The following is a 9,741-nucleotide window of genomic DNA, read 5'->3' on the forward strand; positions in this document are numbered from 1 at the left end:
GAACCCTCGGAACACCACTATGGTTTTCTTGATTAGATTACTGTCCAAGTTTACTATTCTTGGGACTCTTGTGCGCAATGACGGGAAGGTTTGCACTGCCATTCGCGACTGTCCTTGAAGTTCTGTATGATTTATTCTCTAAATTACCACCTGAATATGAATTTATTTGCCAAATTTAGTCTTAGTTTGTGTTGTATTTGCTCTGACTTATTGCTTCATTTTCAGTATTATATACTCGCCAAGTTCCGCTTCTCTTGTTTCTAACCTACCTAGGTTCCACTATAGTGGTTCTATCTTTCATTTATAGCGTATATTATATTATTTGAGACTACTTGATTCTGGTATTATCCTTCAGAGTGGATATGTGCCATATATATATATATATATATATATATATATATATATATATATGGCTCTAAATCGTTATCTGCTTAACGAGGCTGTTGGTGCTTCGTTTGCTCTGGCAAGGCTGGGCATTATTGAAGATACATGTATCGTAGTGCATGTGCGATACTCTTTGGGTATCTGTGTCATGATTAGAGACGGGAACTTTAAGCAAAACGCCTTTTTTTTATTGGGTCCTTATCGCCCGTTTGACATATAAGCACAAACTATGGGTCTAGAAACATTTCAGCGGCACTGTTGGGCTTATAAAATGCCTATTTCCATGCTGGTGCCTATATTGAATTTTCATGTCCCAAAAACGCCTATTTTCCGTGTTTTATCCGAGCCTCATCTTGTTTATAATGCTAATAACCCGCTGGGGAACTTGGCCGAAGACAGCCGGTTATTACAACGAAAATTTCAACGGTGTAACCGCTGTTATTAACAGCTTTGCAGCAGACTAGAGCATTGCTGTGAGAAGTGCTCAAACTACTCTACGCAACGATACACCTGAAGGTGACAGCGTACCTGTGTGCTCACTTCAGGTTTTTTAGCCGACATCATCTAGAAACTTGAATGCTCGTGCTTAACTCTGGTCCTGAGTGTGGGGCTGATTTTGGACGTTCAGGAAACGCTCGCCACTATCCACAATAAACCTGTCACTGATAACGATATGATTATGAGGCACGCCGTAGTGGGGAGCTCCGGAATAATTTCGACCACCGGGGGTTCTTTAACGTTTACCTAATGCATGACACACGGACGTTCTTGAATTGCACCTGGCCGGGATTTGATCCCGCGCCCTCGAGCTAGAGTTAATTCGAAACTTCAACCTGTCTCGGTTAAAAAATGGCGGGTTTTTGGTACTGAAAGAACAGTCAGAGGTTCTGACCGGGGAACATTCTGCAATTACCGAGAGCAGATCATCAAACGTTCTGAACTAACAGTATAATGCGCCGCTCGGTTCCTTGGGTTTTGGGCATTCCTTTATCTATATATACAAACTGATGCTCAGTGAAAAAAGGCCCAACATGAAATTATAAAATCTGCTATGGAGCTTGTTTGTCACTGATTTCACGTCTTTTCCAGTGGAGTCTAGTAGCACTAGATTTCAGATAAATCTTGTTAACCTGCGCAACTTGCGTCGTTCCGTTTTGGTGACAAAATAAACTTAATTTCACAAAACAGGGGTCTCCCTTAAAAAAAATCATAATTTGTTCAGAGATGCACAGCGTAAGGTCTTATTAATTGACCCTATAAATGCGTAAAGGACAGTAATTGACGCCTATGTAGGCCTTAAGTGGCAGTTTTAGTGCCTAGTATAGGCGCCTAAAAAAAACAATTTTTCGTGCCTAAACATCCGGTCTCTAATCATGTTACATTCGACAAGATGTGTATCAGTATCTGTATTTTCGATACGTCATTTGAAGTATTGTGTATCTTCAGATGCGAGATACACCTATCGTGAAATCCACGAAGACACCCTGAGTCACTGTAATAAGGCTAGCGAATCACGGCAGATATAGCTTAATATAAGAGACGACAATTTTATGTTTTCATATTTCTAATAACCGAACACGATTAGGAAAATTAAACAAAGCACAACATAGCGCCACCTAGAAATTCCGCACTTGCAAACTTTATCGATCGGCGAGCGACAGTGCGCCTCGATTATTTTGAGAAAACAGGATGCTGTGCTGTGCTATTACTTCAAAAACGAAATTCGGAGTGACCGTCCTTGTGCGTAAGCGGAGCATACGATCCATCAGCTTAAGTAAGTTAAGGCCAGTAAAATCCCTGCCTAAAAACAAGAATTAACTTATTAATTATTATTTTGAGGAGCATGTAGTAATGGCACACCTGAAATCAGCCAGTACTCACCACATAACTTTTTGCTACAAACTTGGTGCCGCTTTGCGTACAAGCAGTTTCGAGCAATACGGAAAAAAGGGTATCGTAAAATGTATTCCGCTTTCAGTTCACTGCTTCCTTTACTGCATTTTCCACAGTGTAGAAACATACCATCTGAAGCAGAAAATGCATTTCGCTGCATATTTACTTCGAGTGCCCTTTTGCAAGACCAGGTCCAGTCACTGCTAAATGCACGCACAGACGTTGTGTAATGAAATTCGAAGCCGAAAGAACAGGCCCTATACACGGGAACGATGTTTTATTGCACACAATTCCGCTCGACGCGGTCGCCCGGTAGCCGCTATAGCAAATTCTGTAGCATTACTTCTTGCGCACCGCTGTGCTGTTTGATGTCACGTGATCTCAAAACACACTTGTCTGATCAGCCCTCGGGGGATGGGCCAAATTTGGCCTGAAGTTCGATATCTGAAATTATTCGTATACCACGAGTCAGAAAAACATGGCTGCCGTCACGATTAGCCAAACAGCTTGAGATGGTGACACAAGGGAACACGGAGCCCGCAGCTGTCTTTTGCTGCTCTCCAATGAGGAATTATGTAATATAACATAATTAGGTAACATAACAAATGGCGAGTATCGTATCGGATACAATTAACCAGCTAGTATCTTGTATCTGTATCTCAAATACTGATCCCCTCAGTAATGTGTCTGTATCATGATACAATTTCAAAGTATCTTTACCCGACCCTGTAGCAGCAGCTCTAGACCGTACCCACTGCGGAATGCCGGAACGGCTAAGAATCGAGTGCGGTGTGAACTGGGAGGCTTTAAGAGGGATAAAATTTTAATTCAAATGTATGAAACTTGGAAGGAAATTAAGAGAGTAAGAAAAAAGTTGTCGCAGTTTCACCTGAAAGGCGAAGCATCAATTGCGATAGCAACTTTGTAGAGAGCTATACGGAGTAATGATAGTAGCTTTATCAGCTGCATAAACTTGGACATTCAGCAGTACCGGCAACACGCAGAACCGTTGTCGACGCCCGTCAGCGTTTTGCCCGCGTTCGCACAAAATGCGTGCGGCGTTGGTGACTGCTGCCGGAGCCTCTGATATAAATAGGCACTTGGTGCTGCACCTAAACGTCGCCTCCCTTCCCTCCCCCTCCCCCCCACGGCCTTTCGTGCGTCAGAAGAAGGCGCGTTTGCTCTACATATATGGTGATGGTAAAGGAGGAAAAAGGCGCCTACTTCTGCAGCCCTTAAGGGAGCACGGCACAGAACGCGCGTTTGTTCTCCGCCGTGCGTTCACTCCCCGTGAAAGCGCGCGTCCCTCGCGCCCTTTCACTCGCACATACAGCGTTCGGCGGCGCGCGACGACGATTTCATCTCCATTGACGTCATACGGAACCTCACGGCGACGGCGACGGCAGAAATCTGCTTTCGAGTGTCCATATAATTGCTATCACAATAATAAGCAATTGTAGATGGTCAGACTAAAGCAACAGCAACAAAATATGATAGGCGATCGAATACCCGCCTTTTCTTTCAGCATGTAAAAGGAAAAATCTACTAAATTGTGGTCTCGAGCGCCAGAACGACCGAGTAACTATATACGGGCAATGGGTTGGTCACACAGAGAGTCCGAATTGACTGTCAGGATTCGCGTGTAAAAGGGACTGCGCGCGCTGTTGTGAAGATTCCGCAACGCGCAGACAGCGCTTGGAGATACCTGTTGTGGGGTCGTGTAGCGTGAATACTATTGATCTCGTGACCGCATTTACTTCGCGATGTCGCAGCGATAGACCCCTTTTCATATTGCCAACAATCGTGTGCGCACACAGGGCAACACTGAGTCCTCAACGCCATTTTGAAGGATAGACATCAGAGCGAACGCAGGACGCGCGTAGAAACAGTTCGCGGGCCATGCGCGCGCCGTAGGAGGTAATCTGCGGTGGATTCGAAGGCTAGGCGACCCGTGATATAGCTGATGGCTTCGTGTGCGCTGTGACCTAGCGCGCCTAGTCAACACCTCCTATAGACAGGTTTGGCCTAGTTCGCGTTGATGCATGAGGCCGCACGAAGGGGAATTCGCTCGCTATTCATGTTTGCACAGCTGCCGGCAGGGCTACGCCGTATTCGCAGCAGCTAAGCTTACCCCTAGAAGGATGCAACTTTGCATTCTCCTTTTCTTAAAAACCAGGCAAGTATTTGTGCCAGGTGTTACGCTGAACGATCTGGACTACGAAATGATATCGTTCTGCAAAATTTGAGCAAGAACAGAGCAGTGCTAAGAACAATGTATTTTTTCTCGGATTTTTAGCGCAATATGCACGTTATTGTATGTATGTAATTTTCAGCGGCGCGCGCCCCGGCGTGGAAGGCGACTGGCATCCTCCCTAAGTCCCTTGACAATTTTAAAGTACCGCCACTCTATGAACTCTGCTGCCGCCGCGCGACCTCGTCGCTTCCTTTTCGGCCCTCGCGCGTCCCACCTCTGCGGCAGCCGGTCTTGCGCCTGTTTTCCTGCACGACGATTGGCCTCCCTGCCGTTGCCCTTGGAAACGAGCTGGATCTTTCGTTTTGCTTGTGTGTTGCTTTTTCGTTCGCGCCATTTTTCGCCTTAGCTCGGCTGGCTCGGCATACAGAGAACGTTGCACGCTGTTTCGTGCGCTGTCTGCTAGTGCTATGCCGTGTTGCTGCGCATATAACTGCAGCAAGAAGCGTGAAGATGGTTATGCAGTTTTTATGATACCGCAAAAAAAGCGTGACGGCTTGTGCAAGAAGCAGTGGCTGCACAACATTGGCCGAAAGGACTTTGTTCCGGCAAAGAACAACAGTGTTTGCGAGGTAAGGCGCCTTTCTTATTGCTTGTATCAAAGCATCCCCTAATGCTGCCTCTTTTTTAATTCTTCCGGCCAGCTCATTAGCGTTTTTGCTGCGGCAATTTGTATGTTGCATAAAAATGGGGTTCTCCTCAGTATGCTGAATATTCTGCTGGAACTCCATCACCTCACACGTAGTCAACTGTTATTCAATCGGAAATGCAGCACTATAGATTCTACTTTCCACTGAACAAATATTCCCGAAAATACCGCCTCTCGATCGCACTTTTCGCGATTATTAGGATCCGTGGCCTGTTTTACTGAAAATCGAAATAGCAGCTTGTAGACGAGCTATTCTTTCCAGCTTACTTCTATGTGTGTCAGTCACTTAAATACAATGAACGCAGGGCCTGAAAAAATTTGTGGCAAGTATACCCAAGACAGGGGTAATTGGAGATCGCAGGGAGAGGACTTCGTCCTGCAGTGTACATAATATATAGGCTGATGATGATGATGATGATACCCTTGGTGTTGCAGCTGGTGGTGAGCGCTAGCTAGTCCACATTTTAAGGCAAAAACCTTAGATCTGTTTCAAGGTCGCGTTGTGAGGTACAGGAAGTCACATGGCCTAAGCAAGGCCAGAAGCGAACCAAAGCATGTCCAGTCATGTACAATACATTATTAATGGTTAGCAAATTAATGACTGGTTAGTGATTGGATTAGCATGGATTAAGGTGGATTAGGGTGCATTAAGGTGGATGAAAGAGGATTAAGGTTGATTAGGGTGGACTAAGATCGATAAAGGTGGATTAAGGTGTGATAAGGAGGATATGTTGGATTAAGGTCGATTAAGGAGAATTAGGGTGGATTAGATAATGTTCAATAGCCTGGCAAGGGAACAAGATTTCAGGATCGCCAGTCAGCCTCTAGTGCCTGTAAAGGAGTATGTTTATCTAGGTTACTTACTCACAGGGGACCCTGATCATGAGAAAGAAATTTATAGAAGTATAAAATTGGGCTGGAGTGCATACGGCAGGCATTACCAAATCCTGACTGGGAGATTACCACTGTCGTTGAAAAGAAAAGTGTACAAACATTGCATTCTACCGGTGCTAACATATGGGGCAGAAACTTGGAGGTTAACAAAGAAGCTCGACAACAAGTTAAGGACCGCACAAAGAGCGATGGAACGAAAAATGTTAGGCCTAACGTTAAGAGACAGGAAGAGAGGTGTGGATCAGAGAACAAACGTGGATAGCCGATATTGTAGTTGACACTAAGCGGAAAAAGTGGAGCTGGGCAAGCCGTGTAATGCGTATGATGGATAACCGCTAGACCATTAGAGTTACAAAATGGATACCAAGAGAAGGGCAGCGCAGTCGAGGACGGCAGAAAACTAGGTGGAGTGATGAAGTTAGGAAATTCGCATTCGCAAGTTGGAATCAGCTAGCGCAAGACAGGGGTAATTGGAGATCGCAGGGAGAGGCCCTTGTCCAGCAGTGGACGTAAATAAAGGCTGATGATGATGATGAAGTAGCATTAAGGTGCATTAGAGTGGATTAAGGTGTAATAAATAGTATTAGGGTGGATTAAGGTTCATTAATGTGCATGACGGAGGATTAAGGTGGATTAGGATAGATAAGGTCGATTAAAGTGTATTAAGGAGGATTAAGGTTTAATAAGGTGGATTAAGGTCGATTAAGTTGTATTAAGGAGGATTAACGTCTATTAAGGAGGATTAGGATGGATTACGGTCGAATAAGGTGCGTGAAGGTGGATTAGTGTGGATTAAGGTGAATTATAGTAGACTTTACAAGGCTTTCTTATTCGCGTCTCTTAGGCGATAGCTAAGGACACCTGAATTTTTTCAGTTCTTGAACTTGCTTTGAACTGGGCTGCCATGCACGCATGAGTGGGTGACGGTTATTATTTGGTTTTCTCACGGATACACGTAATGTGCAGGGGTGTTCACATGATCGTGCACCCTTGCTGTTGATATCGACTTCTTAATGATAGTGAATGCGTTAAGATCACCTTTCTTCGGTTTTGTTCTGTGGGTAAGCTTTTTCCATCGATGTAACACGAGCTGAAGTCATTGCATCAATGTGCTTTGATTGTGAAGGTTGAGCAATAAATAATGATGATGGTTGTGATGCAATGTGATATTATGTGGACAATAATGTTTAGCACTGCAACTTATTAGTCACTTTTAATTGTATAAAGGACGCTTTATTCATCCTGCCTGCGTGATTAACTCTTCGCTAAATGTTCTAGCTGCATTTTACTGATGACCGTCCTATTCAATCTAGAGACCACGGCGCAAAATCTACTTTCACATTGAAAGAAACACATGGACGATGCACTCGCGACTAATTCCTTATAAGAAGGCACGCTGAAATAATACCTGCGGTGCACATGCGCGCAAAGGCAAGAAAAAATGCCAAACACAGAGGGATGTGCCACAAGCAATACTAGATCAGATGCACAAAGTAAAGCGTCGTATCATGTGGCATAAAAAATGTCTGAGGTATAGAACTCGCCTCAAAGGTCCTTTTACATCAGTGTGCCTCATCCATACGGCTTTAAGAAGAAGCCAACCTGCTCATAAAAGTTGCTGTCAGCATTCTCGATGCTGTTATCACCATTTTTCAAAATTTTCTACACCTTGGGGCACGCAACTGGCCCAAAATCATGCGCCTCCATCGAATGCTGCCGCCCGACCACGGGAGCCAAGGCGAAAAAGCGTGCCGTGCGCAGCGCGCAGCCGGCGCGGGTACGACTGTTTTCACAAGAAATCCGTGCAGGAGCGGGGCCTCGCCTCGATGACGTATCACCATTTTTTTCCTCTGTGTTCGGCGGCGCGGTCGGTTGTGCCCCGGTGCGGCGGCGGAAGCCGCGGTGCCGCAACACCCTAAATAAAAAAATACTGCTCCAGTCAAGTGCATTGCTTCCTCCCTGATAGTGAGATAATATTTGGATCATCAAAACAGTGATGCGCTTATTTAGGAATACCACCGATCCCTTAACAGCAGCCACAGTTGTGCCTAGTCACCACCAGCCCACCGTGTTCTCCGTTCCAACGCCGCCGCCAAACAGAGAGGAAGAAAAAAAAAGTAAATGGTGATACGTCATCGAGGCAGTATCACCATTTTTTCCCTCTCTGTTTGGCGGCGCGGAGGCAGCCACAATTGTGCCTAGTCGCCACCAGCCCACCGTGTTCTCCGTTCCAACGCCGCCGCCAAACAGAGAGGAAGAAAAAAAGAAAATGGTGATACGTCATCGAGGCAGTATCACCATTTTTTTTCCTCTCTGTTTGGCGGCGCAGAGGCAGCCACAGTTGTGCCTAGTCACCACCAGCCCAGCGTGTTCTCCGTTCCAACGCCGCCGCCAAACAGAGAGGAAGAAAAAAAAGGAAAATGGTGAACGTCATCGGAGGCGAGGCCCCGCCCCTGCACGGATTTGTTGTGAAAACAGTCGCACCCAGCCGGCGCTCGAGGAGAATCGAGGAGGAAAGCGCGGCGGGGAGGAGAGTGTCGCTACTTTCAAATTATCAAGGGGATATAATCCTCCTCTCCCGCAACAGCCACAAGGGGAAAGAGCGGTGTGAATAGAGGGCTATTCCAGAGAACACCTGTGCACAATGTCCTCATTGGGTGCTCCACCACAGCATCTAAACCTTCAGATACCCCAAAACTCTCCCGTGAGAGCACATGCGCCTCAAATAGCGGTCGGTTACGCGAGATCGCGCCCCCTTTTCATTGGCGCTTTTGTATCGGCGGTGAAAGTCCGACCACGAAAAAAATGGAAGAAAGAGCCAATGAAAGCTATTCGCTTTATAAGCTTGACACATTTAAGCTCTGTGCGATCACGTCGCAGGCCATGTCAGCAGCTTCCCGGCCATGGAGGAAGGAAAAAGTTAGGAGGGAGCATCGCGCAACGCGAATGAAGTCAAGAGTGTCGGCCCAACATGTGACAGTCACGTCAGAACTCGCGGTAAATTTTGGGGCTGCCGCTTGCATGCAGCGCTGCGGCAAGGCCCCCGGAATGCCCTCGAACAAGCGCGCATTGACTAAAAACTACGGGCACCAAACGTCTCGGCAAATCTCGATTCTTGCTCCGTGACCTCGACGCAAGATGTCACGTGTTGGGCCGATCGACACTGGGCAAAGCAGGAGCAAAGGGTCTGGCGTCACGGAGCGTTCACTGGACAAGGCTGGCCGAGTGACTTATTGCTCCCTCCTAGTTTTTTCCTTCCTCCATGGGACGAAGCATCTCGCGATGCGATTGAAGCCAAACCTGTCGGTCCAGCACGTGATTCCACGCACATGATTCCACGTCAAAGTGAGTGGTTGGTTTCAGTGTTCCCGGTCTGCAGGCAGACCCATGGCATGGCAGCCGAACAAGCGCGCACCGAATAAAAACTTCTGGCATATAGCTAGCATGGCTCCTGGGAACCAAACGTCTCAGCCAATCTTGGGCCGCCACTGAGCGAGGCGGCCCTCTTCAGGGTCGTCCTGAGCACACCTCCTCGTTCGTTTTGTAGTACAATTAAAAGTTTTTCATCACCAGCACTTACCAAGACTACCTGCGTGAGGTAATGCTCTCTCACGTTCTCAGCCTTGTCTTCAACCATTAGCAAGCGCGCCGAGTCGTGCGCCCTAAAGGG

The sequence above is a fragment of the Dermacentor silvarum genome, chromosome 8 (assembly GCF_013339745.2).
Source record: "Dermacentor silvarum isolate Dsil-2018 chromosome 8, BIME_Dsil_1.4, whole genome shotgun sequence".
Lineage (NCBI taxonomy): Eukaryota > Metazoa > Arthropoda > Arachnida > Ixodida > Ixodidae > Dermacentor > Dermacentor silvarum.